Here is a 21,266-nt window from a genome sequence, read left to right as displayed (position 1 = left end):
TTATTTGTAATAAAAATATATTAATAAGATACTCATGATTTTCTACACATTAATAAGACTCCTAACTTTTACTAGATGTCCTTATTAAGATATCATGTTTTCTATGATATTTTAAGATCACATGAACTGATTATAAATCTATGTGAATTATTATGCAAGAACATTTTTTTTTTCAACATATAAAACTTAATTCAAAGTCACTAGTCATATGGAGATGAGAGGGTGTTCAATTAGGTAGGGGCTTCTAGAATCCAAGCGAAGCTAGGGTTTTACATTTTTTCTCTAATGTAATAGACTCCCTAGCCTTAGATGCAATGATCGACATCTGCCCATCCCATTATCTCTTCATCTTTTACCTTTCCCCCAAATACCAAAAAATGGAGGCAAAAACTCTTTTCTCTTTATAGATTCTCATCTACTACTTCACCATTACCCTATAATTATTTCGATGCCATTTTAGAATATCAATAATCATTAACCCTATATTGAAATCACATGACCTCCTCCCCACAAAAAATTTCACCAAATTGTCATCAGACTACAAAGGCCTCTATTAAATAGCTCATCATATTCACATGGCAATACTTAAGGGCTCTGATTGGGTTCCCCTCAAGCTCGATTCTCCATAGCTTCTCAATATCATCAATTGCAATAAGATAAGACCACGGATTAATTAGTATCTACACACAAGATGAAAGATCATCTTCCAAATAAATTCGAGCATAATTCAAAGGCTTCTATAAAGTTTCCCTAGTAGAGTTCGAAATGGGGCCATTAATAGGGGTTTCATGAAAAATATATACCCTAAAATTTAGGAAAGGAAAATTCAATTGTAGAACCCTATGCAATTGCAGGTCTTGGAGAGATAGTAGAAAATGGAAAACAAAACTTTTATAGAAGAGGTATGTTTTAGAATAGACAAAATGATGGCCATGTATCTTGATCCTCACAAATACTCCTTGTCTAAAGTCATGGCTATATATACATACCTTGCTACATAGAAGGAGTCATTCTGAATGGGACACCCATTATGAATTTGGTTCTTTTCATGAGCTATGGATATTCTATGAAGAACACAGATGGTACTATAGGATAATGTATATCAAAGGAAGATTAGCTACATCGATCATTGGATAAAAGAATACATTGAATTTTTTTGACAAAATAATCACATACTTATTGAACCAATTTAATTGATTATTACATCATCATATATTTGGCTATTTTCATTTTTAAATTTATTCCTATACATTTATGTACATGTAGATGGTAATGGCTTTAAAAAAAGCACAATGAGATTGGGAGCAGATGCAATTACTTTTACTCGAACAACTCGTGTCTGGTGATTTTTATTCTCTATTGAAGAAAAGAGCAATCTGAATCACATCATAGGTTTTCTTCAGGATTTTCTCAATAAGTGTGAGAATTTGCATTAGGGAAAAATTCACCCAAGATAAAGGAACTCAAGCACAAGAACATAATAGACCAACAGAGTATGATCAAAATAAGAATATGTAGTGCCCACCTATAGTTTGCTTTTCAATTATATTTATCAAACTCTTTTATGTCTATTTCATGGTTGTGTTAGTTTTAAGGATATTATTTCATAACTTGGACTAGAGATATATCAATGATGATTACTTAGTTGACTATATTTCATGCATTGTTTAATGATTATGGTTACTGGTACATTAATGATGCTTTAATAATGATTACTTCATATTCATAATGATGCATTATTTTATTTGAACATATGATGTTTGACTTATTATTATTATTATTGTGCTTACCCAATACTTGCATGTGTATGTTATGTGTGTCTATTTTATCTTTTAGTTTATCATGTTTGATGTGGTTAAGGGAGGGAGTCATAGTCACCTACTAGTCACCTACTAGTCAAGATCTAAACAATGTACCACTCCTCACCATTGCCTTTTTAGTTTAGATATATATGCATATGTACATGCTCATCTTTTATATAGGATTGTAGTACTAGACATCAACTTCCTTGATTTTTTAAGATGAGTGTTCCCTATCACAATAACTCAATGGTAAGAATGGGGAGATAATGTTCAGGTCCAATCCCAACCATAGCCTAAATTCTTGTCTTGTAAGGAGGACACGTAACTAACTTTCCACCCATTTTAAAACTCATGAGTTTATCTTTATTTGTATTGTTTGATTTTAAGCTTTGGTCTATTTTGGTAATGTTGCTTTTATGTGGATTTCACTATGTGATTTATTTGATAAATGATTTAATTATAATATTTAAGTTAATCATATAATATTTAGAATTATTCAATATTCTTTGATTAGAAAAGAAAATACAAAAGAATATTTTAATTAAAAAGCTCTTTAAATGTGAATGAAAGAATTAAATTTAAAAGATTTGATTAAAGTTATAATTTAGGCATATTTATATGTATTTAATTTAATAATAATTTATTTAAGAGTTTTATTTTTAATAAACTCTAAATAATATTATTAGTTTAATTAATAAATATTATTTTAAAAATATTGCATGATTTAATAAGGGAGAGAAAACTTTAATTTAATAAAGTTTATTTTAATTAAATTGCATAAAGTGTATGCATGAAAATTAAAATATAGTAATTTAAAACAAAGGGTTTTCACATGATTGAATGATCAAAGCCTTGATTTGGGGGAAAAATCTGTATGAAGAAAATTAGAGCTCATTTCTAGATACAAAGGTTTTGAGGAGAAAAATTCAGAATTGGATAAAAAGAATTGTTGAAAGTTTCAGAGGATTTGGATTTGTATGCATTCACATATTGTTTTAGATTTTAGTAGTGGTTTTGAGATAGAGGTTGAAAACCCATTGTAGAATTTTATTGAAAGAATTGTCTACTTCATGTCTTCCTAGGTGTTTGCTTATTGCTTATTAATTTACTATAGTGATTGTTCAATAAAGAATTATGTTGTAGATTTATTTTTTTGTTTAAAAAAAAAAGAAAAAATTTATTAATCAAGAAAACTTAACTGGAGAAAATTTTAGAAAAATTTTAGAAAGTTATTTTTGTGACTGTATTCTTATAAACCCTTTCTAATATAATGAAAATTTGATTATTGAAAATTGGAAGAAAAAGAATAAATTGAATAGTTAGAGTTTCAACTTTAAATTTGTCTTTAGAACCATGAGATTATCATTAATTTTTTAACTATAGATAAATATTATTCTTATATCTAAAATAATTTAATTATAAAATTTATTAGAAAAAAGAAAAAGATTAATTAAGAGGAAAACATGTTATAAGTAAACTTATGCATGCATGCAAAAACAAACATGCTAAAAATAGAAACTAAGTATAGTAAGGTTACATGCATGTAAAAATAAATATGCTAAAAATAGAAAGCTAAGTATAACATGGTTACACACATGTAAAAATAAATATGTTAAAAATAGAAAGCTAAGTATAATATAGTTACATGCATGTGAAAACAAATATGTTAAAAATAGAAAGCTATGTATAGTATGGTTACATGCATGTGAAAAATAATAATCTAAAAATAGAAAATAAAGTATGGTATGCTTGCATGGTTTGAGAGAGCAAATACAGGTGAAAATACTAATTGCATGTTTATTTTTATTTTATAAAAATATAATATAATTTTCATATTTTTTAAGTTCAAAAAATATTACTTATTAATTAATTTTAAAAATTAAATTAATACTACTCATTTAGTTAAATTGGATGTTAGTGTTAGTGATTATTTAAGTCAAATGAAACTCTTAGTTGCATATAAATGATCTTATATTTATTAATGCAAGAGGGGAGTTAATAAATAAATATTTATAATTTTATTATATTTTAAGGAAAGTTGTGGTGGAGTTCACTTTGTAATCATTTAGTTAATTACTATTTGACTTTATGAAAGATTATAAATAATTAAATTAAATTTATAGTTTTATCTCTAGTTGCATTATGAATTAAAGGAAAAATAAATATTAATATTAGACTTAAATAAAAGTCATATTAATATTTTATAAATTGAAATTCATATCAATATTTAAATATAATAATATACATTTATGTTATTAATTAAATTATTTACGGTTTACAATTATTTAAATTAAAAAGTAATAATATTGCATGATATTTTATATGCAAAGAGATGAGATATTTAAATACTTTTTATTTTAAATAAATATATTAGTTAAGCGCGCTTAGGCTGGAGTAGTACTGGGATGGGTGACCTCCCGGGAAGTCCTGGTGCTTCACCCCTGTGAGCATCACCTAGATCCAATGAGTGCTAAGTGTTCCATTTATTCTCATGAGAGATAGATTCATGTTGAATCACTACACATGAAACATGGGTCATCAAGTTTGACTCAAAATCACACAGTTAAATCCTGATATTCATATTACAATTTGACTAGCTGTGGAAATTATCTCCTACTTATCAAATATATTAGTGTAACAATTTATATTAATATGTATATTCTTACTTTATTTCTAAACATTTCCTTATGACCCAAACTAAACAAGAGAAATTGGTGGATTTAAATCATGTGGCTAAAAACTATGTGTTTTCTAATATTCTATTTATAGTCTTGTGATGTTTATTTTCATGATGGTTTTTCTTTGTGGATTGTTTAGTTGGCCAAGTTAGGATGTGAACTAGAGGTAGTTTTTGAGATTTCTTTTATGATTATTTGACTAGATGTTATGATGAATTTTATTACTTGAATTGAGATTTATGTTTTATGAGCTTTATGCTATTGAGCAATTTTGAGAACTTGGGTTTTGAGAATGAATGCTATTTTTTGGTTTTCTTGTTAAGGAACCAAATTTGATCAATATTATTTTCTGTGGTATGGGACACTATTGTGATTTGCAATTTTTGGGGAGGTAGTCTAGGTGCATGCCTATGAGAGTGGCTTGCAATGGGGGTCAGGGCCCAAAGTGGATGTCAGGATAACTCATTGTAAGTTGTGTAACTAGTGATAATAAAGTAATTAAAATATCTTGCCCAGCCCCTTTCATTGAGACACATTAAAAAGATATGTTAGAGATTTTTCTTCATCCATGTCTTGAGTGCTTGTATAGACCAAGGATGAGATGGAGATGATACTTTGAGAGGTATGACTAATTTCCTCATCATCATGAGAGGGTATTCTGGTTCTGCATAGAGTCACTAAGGGGTCGGGGTCCTAAGAGACTATCTGGGTAACTCTAGAGTTGAAGATGACACTCCATAGTATGTAGCCTGAGTCTCCTTCATGGTTTTAATATATTTTCTTCTAGTGGTGTACTTGTTGGATATTGCTTTTGATGGTGTATTTATTGTGAGTTCTTATTCATTGATTGGATGTCATTTTTTTTTACAATTGACTTTTATTAATGAATGATTAGTTATTCATTGGTGGTGCTTTTTATTGTTAGATTTAGTGATTGATAGTTTACTTTTATTGATGACATTTGTTATCTATTTGTCATTGCACTTGTGACACTTGATATTGATTTTGAGATGGTTGTATATTTTTAGTCTTGGTATTTTTATGTTGACATGGTATGTGGTGTTTGTATTAGATGAGTGTCCTTTCGATTTTGATTCTCTTTTTCTCGAGTAGTTTGTGTTACCCTTGAGGTAGTTTTGGCTATCAGGATTCCTTGCCTAGGATTATTTTATGATTTGATTATCTATGTGTGGATCATACATTATCTCTCCTACATGGTAGGAGTGCGAGCCTAATTAGGTGACCATGCAGTTAAGAGGTAGTGTAAATTATGAGCAAGTAGCAGGTTTGACATTGGTGAAAAAATAATGATTAAAACATAGTCTTCTTAACAATCTCCCTCTTTTTCAATTAGATTTCAATAGTATCTTTATAAGGGTCCTAAGAACCCTATGAGTATATGTCTTCATGTAATGGGTCCAAAGGAGTCGTGGCATACCTTATAACCCCTCTCTACCCATTGGAACACAACATGTATGTCTAAACATATGTTGTCAAGTATTTAATTGAAATAGGTCATAGGCTATCCTATGACCCCTTTCAACCCATTTGAACACATTTTTCCCTAGGGGTCATAGGACCCACAAGGTCATATTTTGTCATGTGATGGGTCAAAAGGGGTCATAAGATATCCTTTAATCCCATTCGACCCATTTAAACACATGTATGTTCTTAGGAGTCCTAGGAGCCCTATGAACAATTTTTTTATGTAATGGGTCGAAATATGGCATGCCCTATGACTCCCTTCTACCAATTCAAACATAATATATATGCCCCTAGGGGTCCTAACACTCCTAGGAACATATGTTGTCACATAATGTGTTGAAAGGGGTCATAGAGTATCCTATAACCCATTTTGACCCATTACAACACATCATATATGTCCCTAGGGTTCTTAGGACTCCTAGGGACATAAATCTTGTGTTTTAATGGGTAAAAAGGGGTCATTAGGTTTTCTATGGCCCCTTTTGACCCATTGAATGGTATCATATGTTAATAGGGGGTGTAGGACACCTAAGAAAATATATCATGCATTCAAATGAGTTTAAAGGGGCCATATAGTACCCCATGACCCCTTTCAACACATTATATGACAACATATGTTCCTAGGGACCTATAACCCCTAGGGACATAAATCATGTTTTGAATGGGTCACAAGGGGTCATAGGATAATCTATGACCCCTTTTGACCTATTAAATGATAGCATTCATTGTTACTAAGGGTCCTAGAACCCCTAAGGTTATATATCATGTATTTTAATGAATCAAAAGGGGTCATAGAGTAACCTATGACCCCTTTCAAAAAAATAGGTCCCTGGGGTCCTAAGAGCCTAAAGAAATATGTTGTCATAAAATGTGTTGAAAGGGGTCATTAGGGTCTTTGGACCCCTTAAGACATAATTCATTTGTTCGAAGGGTTGAAAGGGCTTATAGAATAATCTATGATCCCTTTCAACACATTTCATGACAATGTATGTTCTTAGGGGTCCTAAGACACCTAGGGACCTATTTCATTTGTTTGAATGGGTCAATAGAGGTCATAAGATAACTTATCACCCCTTTTGATTCTTTTCATTACAACAAATGTCCCTGAGAGTCCTAAGTCCTATAAGAACCTATCTTATTTGTTCAAATGGGTTGAAATGGATCATAGGATAACCTATGATTGCTTTCAATACATTTCATGACAACATATGTCACTAGAGATCCTAGGACCCTTTAGTACCTAATTCATTTGTTTAAATGGGTTAAAAGGGGTGATAGAATAACCTATGACACATTTCAACACATGTCATGATAACATATGTGTGTAGGGGTCCAAGGACCCCTAGGTACCTATTTTATTTATTCTAATGGGTTGAAAGGGGTTATAGGATAATCTATGACCCCTTTCAATACATTTCATGATAACATATGACCTTAGGGGTCCTAGGATCCCTAGAGACATATTAGAATTCTTCATATGAGTCAAAAGAGGTCATTGGACAACCTATGACCCCTTTAGGTGCATTTCATGACAACATATGTCCATAGGGGTTCTAGGACCCCCAAGAACTTATTTAATTTGTTTGAATCATTTGAATGGGGTCATAGGATAACCTATGACCCCTTTCAACATATTTTATTACAACATACATTCCTAGGGGTCCTGAAACATATATCATGAGTTCAAATGAGTTTAAAGGTGTCATAGCACACATTATGACCCATTTTACCCCATTACATGACAACATATGTTTTACCCATAGTGACATTTATCTAGTGTCTAAATGGATCGAAAGGCGTCATAATGTACCTTATGAGCCCTTTCAACCCATTATCAAACAAAATATATTCCTAGGGGTACCAAGACCCCTGGGGACATACATCATTTGTTTGAATGGATCACAAGGGGTCATATAGTACACTGTAACCTCTCTCAACCCATTATATGATAATATATGTTTCTAAGGATACTAGGACCCCTAGGGACATACATCATGCATTTGAATGGGTTGAATGGGGTGTTAAGGTGCCTTATGACCCGTTTAGACCCATTAAATGAGAACATATGTTCCTAGGGGTCCCAGGACCTACCAGAACATATATCATGTGTTCCAATGAGTTGAAAGGGTTCATAGAGTACTCTAGGACCCTTTTTGACCCATTATTTGAGAACATATATTCCTATGGGTACTAAAACCCTTAGGGACATACATCATTTATTTGAAAGCATCAAAAAGGGTCATAGGGTACACTATAATCCCTCTCAACCCATTATATGATAACATATGTTTGTATAGGTGCTAGAACCCCTCGGGACATAAATCATGTGTTTCAATAGATTGAATGGGGTGATGTGGTCTCCTATGACTCCTTTTGAACCATTTAATGAGAACACATGTTAGTAGGGGTCCTAGGACACCTAGGAGTATATATCATGTGTTCCAATGAGTCATAAGAGGTCATAAAGCACTTTAGGATCTCTCTTGACCTAGTTTTTTACAACATGTGTCCTTAGGGGTATTAAAACCCCTAGGGACATACATAATGTGTTTGAAAACATCGAATGGATCAAATGACATCATAGAGTACACTATGACCCTCTTGATCCATTATATGACAACATATATTCTTAGGGGTCCTAAGACTCATAAGGACATACATCTTCTTCTTAAATAGGTAGATGGGCTCATAGGATGCCCTATGACCCCTTTTGGCCCATTAAATGAGAACATATGTTCGTAGGGCTCATAGGATCCCTTGAAACATATATCATGTGTTAGAATGAGTTGAAAGGGATCAAAAGTGTCCTATAACATGTTTCGACTGATTATATGACATGTGCTCCTAGGGCTCCTAGTACCCCTAGAGACATACATCATGTGTTTGAATGGGTTGAGTAGGGTTTTAGGGTGCCCTATGACCCCTTTTGACCCATTAAATGAGAACATATGTTCCTAGGGATGCTAGGACCCCTAGGAACATATATCATGTGTTTAAATGAGTCAAAAATGATTGTAGGCTACCTTAGGACCCTTTTCCACCTATTATATGAAAAGACATGTTCATAGGGGTACTAGGACCCCTAGCAACTTACATCATGTGTTTTAATGGATCCAAAGGGGTGATATGGTATGCTTTTATCCTTCTTGACCTATTATATGACAACATATCTTCCTATGGAGGACATACATCATGTGTTTGAATGGGTCGAATGGGCTCATAGGGTGCCTTATGACCACTTTTGACTAATTAAATGAGAACATATGTTCCAAGGGGTCCTATTACCCCTAGGAAGATATTTCATGTGTTCAAATGACTTGATAGTGTAACATATAACTTGTCTCAACCTATCAAGGATAACATATGTTCTCAGGGCTCTTAGGACCCCTAGGGATATGCATTATGTGTTTGAATGGGTGAAAAGGGATCATATGGTACCCTATAACCCCTTTTGACTCATTAAATGATAATATATGTTCCTAGGGGTCCTTAGACATTGAGGGACATAAATCATGTGTTCAAATGAGCTGAAATGAGATAGAGTGTACCCTATGACCCCTTTCAACCGATTAGATAACAAAATATGTTCATAGGTGTAGTAGGACCCCTAGGACATATATCATGTGTTTTAATGGATTCAAAGGGGTCATAATGTACCCAAGGATCCATTTCAATCCATTATATGACAATTTATGTGTCTATGGGTACTAGTACCACTAGAGAGATACATTATGTGATTGAATTGATCAAAATGACAATTGTTTTAGTGATCGAAATACTATCAATTGGTTGATTGACAAGGAGGAGGCAATCAATAAGATGTAACTAGAACACCTAGAGAAAGGTTGAAGTTATGATGTTTTAATGAAGTACAAGGATCAGCTAAGCCATTGATGAAAAAGTGTATTGATGACATACTCTAAGACATAGAGAATGGGCACACTGAAACACATCAAAGATGTAAGGTTTTAGCTAAGTCATTTGTAAAGCCTAACTAAGTTCATTAGAGAGAAAGTGTCGAGTCAAGACAACAAGTGCTGAGTGACTATTAGATGCTAAGTAAATATCATATGCTGAGTAAATATTAGATGCCGAGTGATCTCCATATGTCGAGTAAAGATCAGATGCCAATCGAAGATTAGGTGCCGAGAAAATACAAGTGCTGAGTAACATAGAGATGTCGAGCATCAGTAAACCAATAGTGCCGAGTTGCTGCATTATTTTAAAGATCGAAGATTCAAGCCAACAAGGTTGTTATCTTGAATTTTGTGAATCAAATAGAAGACAAGAGTGATGATCTAGTGGCACAGAACACCATGTAGAACATTTTCGAAGAATACAATTGGACTCTAGATGAAGTCTCTAGAAAAGAGCAAGATATGGGGTAGATACATTGTATCTTACCTAATCCATTTGAAACCCTAAAGTTGGAGAGGGAGAATTGAGTGACAAAGGCAATTCAAATTTCTATTTAAGGAGTCATAAGGTTACAAAGCAAAGAGAGAAGAGGTCAAGCATGAAAGCATAAAGTGCTGAAGGAGGTGCTAAGGAGTAAGAAAGCACAGTTACTCTGCTTCAACAAATGACCACAAATATGGTTGCATTGGTATGATGAGTAAGAAGACTTAAAGAAATGAAGCTTGAGATGACAAGCTACAAGAGTTGAAGTGATTAAAGCCAAGCAAAAGGACTGAATTGAAGTGTGATCTAAAACTTGCAAGATATGTTGTAAGTTGTATCAAATCAAAAAGTCATTATTGTTACTCTCTAGCAATTGTAACAGATAGTTTAAATCCTATGGACTTAGGTTGGTTTAATAGCCATGTTGTAAATCGTTTAATAGGGTGGCATTCCAAGAGAATATTATAAAGTCCTTTGACCAGGCCCATTCCTAACAGTATGGTGAAATCCTCTAAAAAGGTCTCATTGAATAGTGTGTTGTAAGCCTTTAACAGGGCAGGCTTTTAATAAGGCATCACTTTAGAAGAGTGAAAATCAAGTAGCATGTTACTAGTGGTTTTTCCCAAATTGGGTTTCCACGTAAATCATTGTGTCATGTGTTGGTCTTGTATGTTTTATCTCTGCATATTGATTTACTGTAATTTGCTAATCTTGGATGGACGAAAAGTTTATGGATTCACTATAATTTGAGAAAAATTATTACTAGGGCATTTAGACCTTGAATAACTGATTCACACCCCCCCCCCCAGTTATTCTAAAGAATTCTAACAATTGGTATCAGAGCCAAACTATTGATTTAGTTTAAAGGGACTATAAGCAGGAAAGATCAAAATGCCTAAGAGAGAAGTCCCCAAGCTCAACAAAGACAACTTTGTTGCATGGAAAAGTTTGATGAAGCTACATCTTGGATCCATAGAAGATTATGTCCAAAATTCAATTGTTACCGAACATGTTGATCCACCTAGTACTCTTACTGCAGAAGATTTAAAAAATAAACAAGAACACAATTAGAAAATGTTGGAAATTGCTTCTACACACAACCATGCTGAATTTGATGATATCAAAGGATGTGGCGCTACATTCAAAATGTGGAAAGCCCTATCAAACATCTATGGAGGAGATCAAAATGTCCAAAGAGCTAAAAGAGAAAGCCTCAGAGGAAAGTTTAATGATATGAAAATGGAGGAAAATGAGAATGTTGCTTAATATGGCACAAGAATAAAGGAAGTGGTAAGTGCAATAAGATGTTTGAGTGGTCAATTGGATGAAGATATTGTTAATAGTAAGTTCCTAAGAACCTTGCTCCCTATCTATGCTATTAGAGTATCAATAATACAAGAACTAAGATGTGTACCAGGAAACAATCTAAGTTTTGAAGGAATAGTGGATAGACTCACTACATTTGAGTTATCTAACTTCGACAACTACAGACCTGAGAATGTTGAATCTACTTTCAAGGCCAAGCTATCACTGAAATATGTTGAAGGTGAAATAAAAGAAAGGAAGAAAAATAAAATATGTATCCAGTGATAGTAGCACTGATGAGGAAGATGTGGAACAATTGGAAGCATTGCTAGCTAGAAGATTTCACAGAGGCAAAGGAAAATTCAAAGGTAAGATGCCTATCATTTGTTTCAATTGCAATGAAGTAAGACATATTGTTGCAAGGTGTACATAGAAAAAGGATTACAAAGAAGGCAAAAAAATACAAATATAGAAGAGAAGATGATAAGAAAGATTACAGAGACAAAGGCAAGAAGTGTTATATTGCTGAAGAGAATTCTGATGATAATGATGATGAAGTTGTTTATGTAGCCATGAAGGATCAGTCTGATGAAGACAAACCTACAGCCCTGGTAACATGTATGAACAAAAATGATAGATGGATCATAGACAGTGGATGCTCACATCACATGACAGGAGACAAAAGTAAGTTTGTTAACTTTACTCAATATGATGGTAATAGTGTTAGATTTGGTAATGATGCTCCATGTCAAATAAAAGAAAAAGGTTCCATTAAACTTATAGAACAAATTTCATGTGATAATGCATACTATGTTGAAGGATTAAACTACAATTTACTGAGTGTCTCACAGTTAGGCAATGTAGGATGCAAAGTAAAATTTGGAAACAAAACTGCAAAAATCTATGGTACCGATGGTAAATTGATAGGAAAAGGAGATCAAACAAGAAGTAATCTGTTTTACCTTGATATGGATGATGTTTCTTATTTTGTTGTAAAATCTAATGATGAGTGGTTATGGCATACAAGGCTATGTCATGTCAACTTTGACAATCTGATCAATATCAATAAAATGAAGAAAGTCAGAGGTTTAGCCAAATTAAAAAAACCTGACAATATCATGTGCAAACAATGTCAGCTAGGAAAGATGACAAAGTCAAGTTTCAAAAGTAAGAACTATACATCTAAAGAAGTAATTGAGTTAGTTCATACTAACTTATGTGGTCCAATCGAAGTACAAAGCTACAAAGGAGATAAATGCATAATGTTGTTTGTTGATGACTATTCCAAGATGATGACTGTTATGTTCCTAAAACAAAAATCTGATGCTTTTCAAATGTTTAAGTGGTATGTGGCTAGAGTTGAAAAGGAAATAGGAAAAATATTTAAATTCTTGAGATCAGACAAAGGTGGTGAATTCACATCAAATGAATTCGAGATATTTTGTAATGACAAAGGAATCAAAAGACAAACATCAGCTCCTAGAACTCCCCCACATAATGGAATTGCTGAAAGAAGAAATAGATCTATGATTGATTGTGCCAGAACATTAATGATGGAAAAGACTATTACTTTAAAATACTGGAGAGAAGTTGTAAGTGTAGTTGTTTATACACTAAACTAAGTACAAGTCAAGAAAGGTACAAATAGAACACCTTTTGAATTAATGTATGGTCACTCACCTAATGTAAAACATTTCAAAGTATTTGGTTGCAAATGCTTTATCCTTAAAGATAATAGAAATGGGAAATTTGATGCAAAAAGTGATGAAGGTATATTCCTTGGTTACTCCACTAGAAGTAAAGCATACAAGTGTTTGAATACTCACTAAAAAAATTGTCGAAAGTACAAATGTAGCCTTTGATGAGCATATAGAAGTCCAAGTTGAAGAACCAAAGAGAATGAACGAATACAGAACCTTTGTGTATTCTTATGAAGGAATGCTTTTTGACGAGGATGCTATCAATCAAATTAAAATTCAACAACAAATTTTAGTTTCAAGCGACTCACAACCAGTGAATGTCGAGTTACATTAAGAAGCCAAGTTATAGAATGAAGAAAATGCACAATATGATCTTGAAGATAGTACACATGAAATAGATGAAGAACAACCTAACAACGAAGTACATAGTGACCCTAAATCTGAAAGATCAAACATGCAAACAAGGACAAAACCAAGATTATCCAAATATGTAAAAAGACATCACCCTGTTGAATAGATAATTAGTGACAAAGATGCATGACCAATGACATAGAATAGACTGAGACATGAATCATGTCTGATCAGAAAACTTGAACCTAAGATAGTATATGGTGCATTACAAGATGATGACTGGTATAAAGCTATGGAAGAAGAGATTGATCAAATAAAGAAGAACAAAACCTAGAGTTTGGTTCCTAGACCAGTTGACAAAAATGTTATTGGCACCAAGTGGGTATTCAGAAACAAGCAAGATGAGAATGGTGAGATTACTAGAAATAAAGCTAGACTAGTATGCAAGGGTTATGCTCAAGAAGAAGGATTAGACTATGGAGAAATATTTACTCCTAATGCTAGAATGGAAGGAGTAAGAACTTTACTTGCATATATTGCATATAAAAGTTTTTAAGTCTATCAGATGGATGTAAAGTCTGATTTTTTAAATGGTATACTAGAAGAAGAAGTCTATATTGAACAACTAGAGGGATTTTTTGATGAGAATAATAAGGATATAGTTTGTAAATTACATAAAGCACTCTATGGTCTGAAACAAGCACCTAGAGCATGGTATGATAAACTTCACAAGTATCTAGTACAAATAGGATTTGAAAGAACAGATGATAACAACAACATGTACATCAAATTAGAAGAAGGTAAGGATATTATTGTATCTCAAATCTTTTTGGATGACATAGTTTTTGGAGGAAAGGAAGTTCTTTGCAAAGGCTTTGTTGACAAAATGAAACATGAGTTTGAGATGACTATGTTTGGAGAGATCAAATTTTTTGTTGGATTGCAAGTACATCAACTAAAACATGGTATATTTGTGACACAATCAAAGTACATGAAAGAGATACTTAAAACATTTAGATTGGAAGAGTCCAAACTAGTCAGCACACCAATGGCAATAGGAAATAAGCTATCCAAAAATGATGAATCAACTAAAGTAAATCAAACAATGTATAGATACATGATTGAAAAACTACAATATGTTGTACATAGCATTAGCAATTGGAATAGTGGCTAGATTCTTTGCTAATCCTAAAGAAAATCATCTCATAGTAGTAAAAAGAATAATGAGGTATCTCAAAGGAACTGATAACTTTGGTCTATATTACAAAAAAAATGAAAAGTTTGAACTCAATGCATATACAGATACAGATTGGGGAGGTAACATTGATGACAGAAAAAACACAAGTGGAGGTGCATTATTTTTAGGTAAAAGGCTAGTTACTTGGACCAGCAAGAAACAAACATGCACATCCCAGTCCTCTACAAAATCATAATATGTGGCAGCAGCAGTCAATTGTACAAACATTGTGTGGCTCACACATCTATTGAAAGGTATGAAAGAAGAGGTAACCAAACCTGTGATATTGTATTGTATTAACAAAAGTGCTATAAACATATCCAAAAATTCAGTAATGCATGCAAAAACCAAGCATATTGAAATCAAGTATCACTATGTCAGAGAATTGGTAGAAGACAAATAAGTGAAGTTGGAGTACATTCATACAAAAGAACAAACTGCAGATATCTTCACCAAACCATTGCCCAAGGATGCTTATGAATATCTTAGAGGCAAGTTGGGGGTAATACCCCTAACTCAAGTAGTTTAAAGAAATAAGGTAGCTGCCTTGCATCAATAGGAACAAATCATTGAAATATCAGAAAAATGATGAAGAGGATGACAGCAGGAGCAGAAACTCCAAATTAGTCACAAGCATGGTGACAGAGGGAGAAAAACATAAGAGCCAAAGCTTATATTTCGCATGATAAAGATGCTACATCTTTGGTATTTATGTCAAAGAGGGAGAAATATACATAAAACTGATCAATACAAAGCAAGAGGGAGATATATATGAAAGAGGGAGATATATGACATTAGTAGTATGGATGCAGCAGTCAAGATAACATATACAATTTTGGTGGTAACTAAGTTGATCAATTGATCAGTTTGGTTTTCCATCAATGCCAAAGAGGGAGATTGTTGGAATTGATTGAAAAGATCATGAGGGAGATTGTTGGAAATGACTAAAGAGATCATATATAAAAAGTAATGGAATTGGTAAAGAATATTCTCAATCATTGTTTTGTCATTGATGTGAAACTTACTACTTGCAGGAATGACAATTGCTTTAGTGATCCAAATACTATCAATTGGTTGATTGACAAGGAGGAGGCAATCAATAAGATGTAACTAGAACACCTAGAGAAAGGTTGAAGTTGTGATGTTGTAATGAAGTACAAGGATCAACTAAGCCATTGATGAAAAAGTGTATTGACAACATACTCTAAGACATAGAGAATGGGCACACTAAAACATATCAAAGATATAAAGTTTTAGCTAAGTGATTTGTAAAGCCTAACTAAGTTCATTAGAGAGAAAGTATTGAGTCAAGACAACAAGTGCCAAGTGAATTTTAGATGCCGAGTAAATATCAAATGCCGAGTAAATATTAGATGCCAAGTGATCTTCAGATGTCGAGTAAAGATCATATGTCAAGTAAAGATCAGATGTCGAGCGAAGATCAGGTGTTGAGCAAATACAAGTGTCGAGTAACACAGAGATGTCGAGCATCAGTAAACTAATAGTGCCGATTTGCTGCATTATTTCAAAGATCGAAGATTCAAGCTGACAAGGTTGTTATCTTGAATTTTGTGAATCAAATAGAAGACAAGACTGATGAGCTAGTGGCACAGAACACCATGTAGAACATTTTTGAAGAATACAATTGGACTCTAGATGAAGTTTCTAGAAAAGAGAAAGATATGAGGTAGATACATTGTATCTTACCTAATCCATTTGAAACCCTAAAGTTGGAGAGGGAGAATCGAGAAGCAAAGGCAATCCAGATTTCTATGTAAGGAGTCATAAGGTTATGAGGCAAAGAGAGAAGAGGTCAAGAATGAAAGCATAAAGTGCTAAAGGAGGTGCTAAGGAGTAACAAAGTAGAGTTACTCTACGTCAACAGATGACCACAGATATGGTTGCATTGGTATGATGAGTAAGAAGACTTAAAGAGATGAAGCTTGAGATGACAAGCTATCAGAGCTGAAGTGATTAAATCCAAGCAAAAAGACTGAACTAAAGTGTAATCTAAAATCTACAAGATATGTTGTAAGTTGTATTAGATCAAAAAGTCATTATTGTTACTCTCTAGCAATTGTAACAGATAGTTTAAATCCTATGGACTTAGGTTGGTTTAATAGCCATGTTGTAAATCCTTTAATAGGGTGACATTCCAAGTGAATGTTCTAAAGTCCTTTGACCAGGCCCATTCCTAGTAGTATGGTGAAATCCTCTAACAAGGTCACATTTAACAATGTGTTGTAAGCCTTTAACAGGGCAGGCTTTTAATAGGGCATCACTTTAGAAGAGTGAAAATCAAGTAGCATGTTACTGGTGGTTTTTTCCAAATTGGATTTCCACATAAATTATTGTGTCATGTGTTGATCTTGTATGTTTTATCTCTGCATATTGATTTACTGTAATTTGCTAATCTTAGATGGATGTAAAGTTTATGGATTCACTATAATTTGATAAAAAATATTATTAGGGCATTTAGACCTTGAATAACTGATTCACCCCCCCCCCCCCCCCCCCCTAGTTATTCTAAAGAATTTTAACAATACCCTAATCCCTTTCAATGCATTATGTGTCAATATATATTATGAGGGATACTAGGACCCCTAATGACATATATCATGTGTCTAAAATGGTTGAATGGGGTCATAGGTGTTAGGAATAAGGTGGCTCAACCTTGGATAATTCCTATTCTTATTATTTGTTTTGTAAATGTACTTTTACAAATAATGTATCTAAGTTTGAGTGTACATGTCTAGTTGGCATGTTGATTTTTCAATCTACTTGTATGTGTCAGCATCTTCAATTGTGTATATGGAGTTCATGGCTAAAATAATTATGATGTATTCCTATGACACATATGAGCTATCTCTGGAAGATTCGATGACGGATGAAAATGTGAAGACATGTGGCAATTGATCTTTGAGTACTATACACTTAAGTCTCCAACTTTTTAGGGTTGTGGTTTGGAAGTTGCCCTAAAAGGGAAAGCACATGAAATAGGCATTTTTAGGGTTGCAGATTGCAAAGTGAGAAAGTGTATTGTTGGTATGGCATGATGCTACTACATTAGTCTTATGTGTCATTGTTCTCCTTAAAGAACTTGCATTGCATGTGTGGTGTAACCTTTTGTGTTGAAGATAATACATTGTGTAGGTTTTGGAGGGGTGGGGTTATTTTATTGAAATTTTTTTCCCCACCAAGATATCTTTGTGTTTATGTATTTTCATTCTCTATCTATTTTTTGTATCTATGGTTGAGTATAATATTATTGTTTACATAATATCGAATATGAAATTTTAAGGATTTTATAGGAATTTGCACAATACTTTCCTTAAGAGATTATTGTAGGAAGCTATTTCCACATCTAAGTTTTCTTACAATAGGGTATCCTAGGACCCCTTTTGAGCCATTATATCAAATCATTTATGTGGTTAGGGGTCATCGGACCCATAAGCACACATATTAACATTGAATGAGTCAAAGAGTATCGAAGGGTACCCTATGACTCCTTTTGATTTGTTGGAACCATTATATGTATGGTTAAGGATCCTAAATCCTTTAAAAAAACATACTAAGGATCCTGAAATGGGCTCATACTATTATAAAAAAAATTGAAAAATATATTTTTGAAAATAAATATTGGGAAAATCTAGTATCTAATTTGAGAATAGGGATCCGATTTGGGAACAATTACCCTATTAGGCTTGGTTTTTCTTGGGATATGAATCTTCCATGGTAAACACCAAAACCTTCCCAAAAATGTATTTTTGGCATGTTATTGTGTGTTTTTGACTTCGATAATGCAACTGAAGACTTGCTTTTTTATCTAATTTTGATGAAATAAAAAAGTGTTTCTTGAGAATGTTCTCAGATTTCCATCCATACAATGTCTATTAAATTATGAGTTGAGTAAATAATTATTACTTATTTTCTAATGGAGTTAGCTAGAAAGTGTTTATTTAAGTACTATTTGAAAAATAGCTATAACTTTCAAATTGTATAAGATTTTTGAAATCCAAAAGATTCATCACATTCTATGCTTTGACTACTATAAAGGAAAAAAGGAAAAAATTAATTTTCAATTAGTTTAGGTAGTTGGGTACATGATTTTTTAAATTTTGAAAATGGTGTAGTACAAAATTCATAATTAATTATTTGTTTGAATTAAACATACCCAAAAATATTGTCACATCCAAACATGAGTATACTTCTTAGATTTAGAATTTGATTAAAAAATATTATCATTTGATTTTGATTAAGGTGGTCATTTATACACCTATTTCTTCTTCTTTCCATGAACTTTTGTAATCCTATATTAAAATTAAAAAAATTGACCTATCAATATTTTTTTCTTTAGATAAGGTCTAGTAGTTTAGAAACTACATTCAATTTCCTATAGATTCTTTTCTTACAACTTTTTGGTATAATATACAAAACTACTTTAAAATTATGTGTCAAGTTGACATAACCCTAAGTTGCTAGTTTTACACTGCCACTTAAGGATATAGTTTGGTTGACCATGATCATGCACATACCCTCTACAAAAATATGCTAACCAATCCATATACTAGTTCTTGTGAAACTAATTTTTTATTTTTTTAAATTCACTGGCTATACAAGAAGATGAAATGAGAAATATTTTTGTATTCTTGTATTTCATGGTTATAAATTGATTATTTATTTGTTGATGTTAAAACTACATGTAGAATAGAGGTATTCATACTGATGTTGATTATGATGAATTGTTCAACAAGAAGTTGCAACATAAAAGTACACTTTTGATGAATTTCACCTAATATAATAGTTGTTTTGGAATATTTTTTATCATTATTTTCATTCTTTATTTAACTTTACAAATTAACTTTACACAATATTTAAATTGAATGCAGAGAAATCATATATATGAAGGAAAAAAGAAAAAAGAGAAGATATTGTTGATAGTGATTATGCTGAATACAAAGACTATGTGCATGATATTTATAATAGTAGCCACTCTAAACTAGAGTTGATTTATATTCACTATATTTAATTTTACTAAAAATAAACACCATCATTATCTCAATTGATAGTTTTTAATATCACACTCTTTTCTATCATTTAATGAGGGAAAGTTCATCACACCTCCTTGACTAAATTCATGATTTAAAATGAATTACCTTTTCCTTCTATTGACAAAAAGTCATTCATACATGCTCAACTGACATATATGACCAGATGTTCCTATTGTTAGTCAAACTAGAAAATTAGAAAATATGCAAGCTCTACAAACCTGGTCGTTGAAAAAAATTAATATCTGACTTTATTATTCACCAAAATTGATGGGATTAGTCTTATTTGAAAGCTAAGTAATAATTTAGAGGATTTTTATATTGTTAAAATGTCATATATACAAAGATACAAAGCTTTGAAAGAATGACAAATCACAAAATTTATGAGAATGTCAATATTTTTATTGGTCTTTCTCATAATATGATTGTGGTTACTATTATATGTATTGTTATTGATGCTCATAACGTGAATTATTGCTATTATTATATGTATATTTGTTGTTTTTATACGTATTTTTTCCCTTATTTGTAATATGAATTATTATTTTTGTTATATGTATTGCTAGTGTTGTTGATTAGATGTATTGCTTGAGGGACATAATCCATTTTTATTGATCAAATGTGCAACAATATTATCATAATCTTATATGTTGGGTATGCATGCATGTTAATGTAGTATTTATATTTGAGGCTTTCATAGTTAACTACACACACACACACACACACACACACACACACACACACACATATATATGTATACATATATATACATATATACATATACATATGTATATAAATATATGTATACATATATATACATATATACATATACATATGTATATAAATATATGTATACATATATATACATATATATACATATATATATATATATATACATATATATATATATATATATATATATATATATATATATATATATATATATATATATATATATATATGTATGTATGTATACATGTATATATATGTATACATATATATTTATATACATATGTATATGTATATATGTATATATATGTATACATATATATATATGTGTGTGTGTGTGTGTGTGTGTGTGTGTGTGTGCATATATATACATATATATGTATATATATATGTATACATATATATATATTATAAATATGTATATAGATATATGTGTACACACACACACACACACACACACACAACTAGATCAACTACTATTATACTACTAAATATATCACTAAATCAATTATTGAAATCAATGATCAAAT

General features: G+C 32.0%; 1 pseudogene; it reads right to left on the bottom strand.

Annotated features, from left to right (window-relative positions):
- Positions 1-200: 200 nt before the first annotated feature.
- LOC149557779 (putative galacturonosyltransferase-like 4) overlaps positions 201-21,266 on the bottom strand; it is a 31,034-nt pseudogene continuing 9,968 nt past the window's right edge.

Source organism: Cupressus sempervirens, chromosome 5 (assembly GCF_028749045.1).
Source record: "Cupressus sempervirens isolate cs-2001-9-10 chromosome 5, ASM2874904v1, whole genome shotgun sequence".
In the NCBI taxonomy this organism is placed as follows: domain Eukaryota; kingdom Viridiplantae; phylum Streptophyta; class Pinopsida; order Cupressales; family Cupressaceae; genus Cupressus; species Cupressus sempervirens.
The sequence above is the reverse complement of the archived record's forward strand: the minus strand, read 5'-3'. Positions and strand labels throughout refer to the sequence as shown.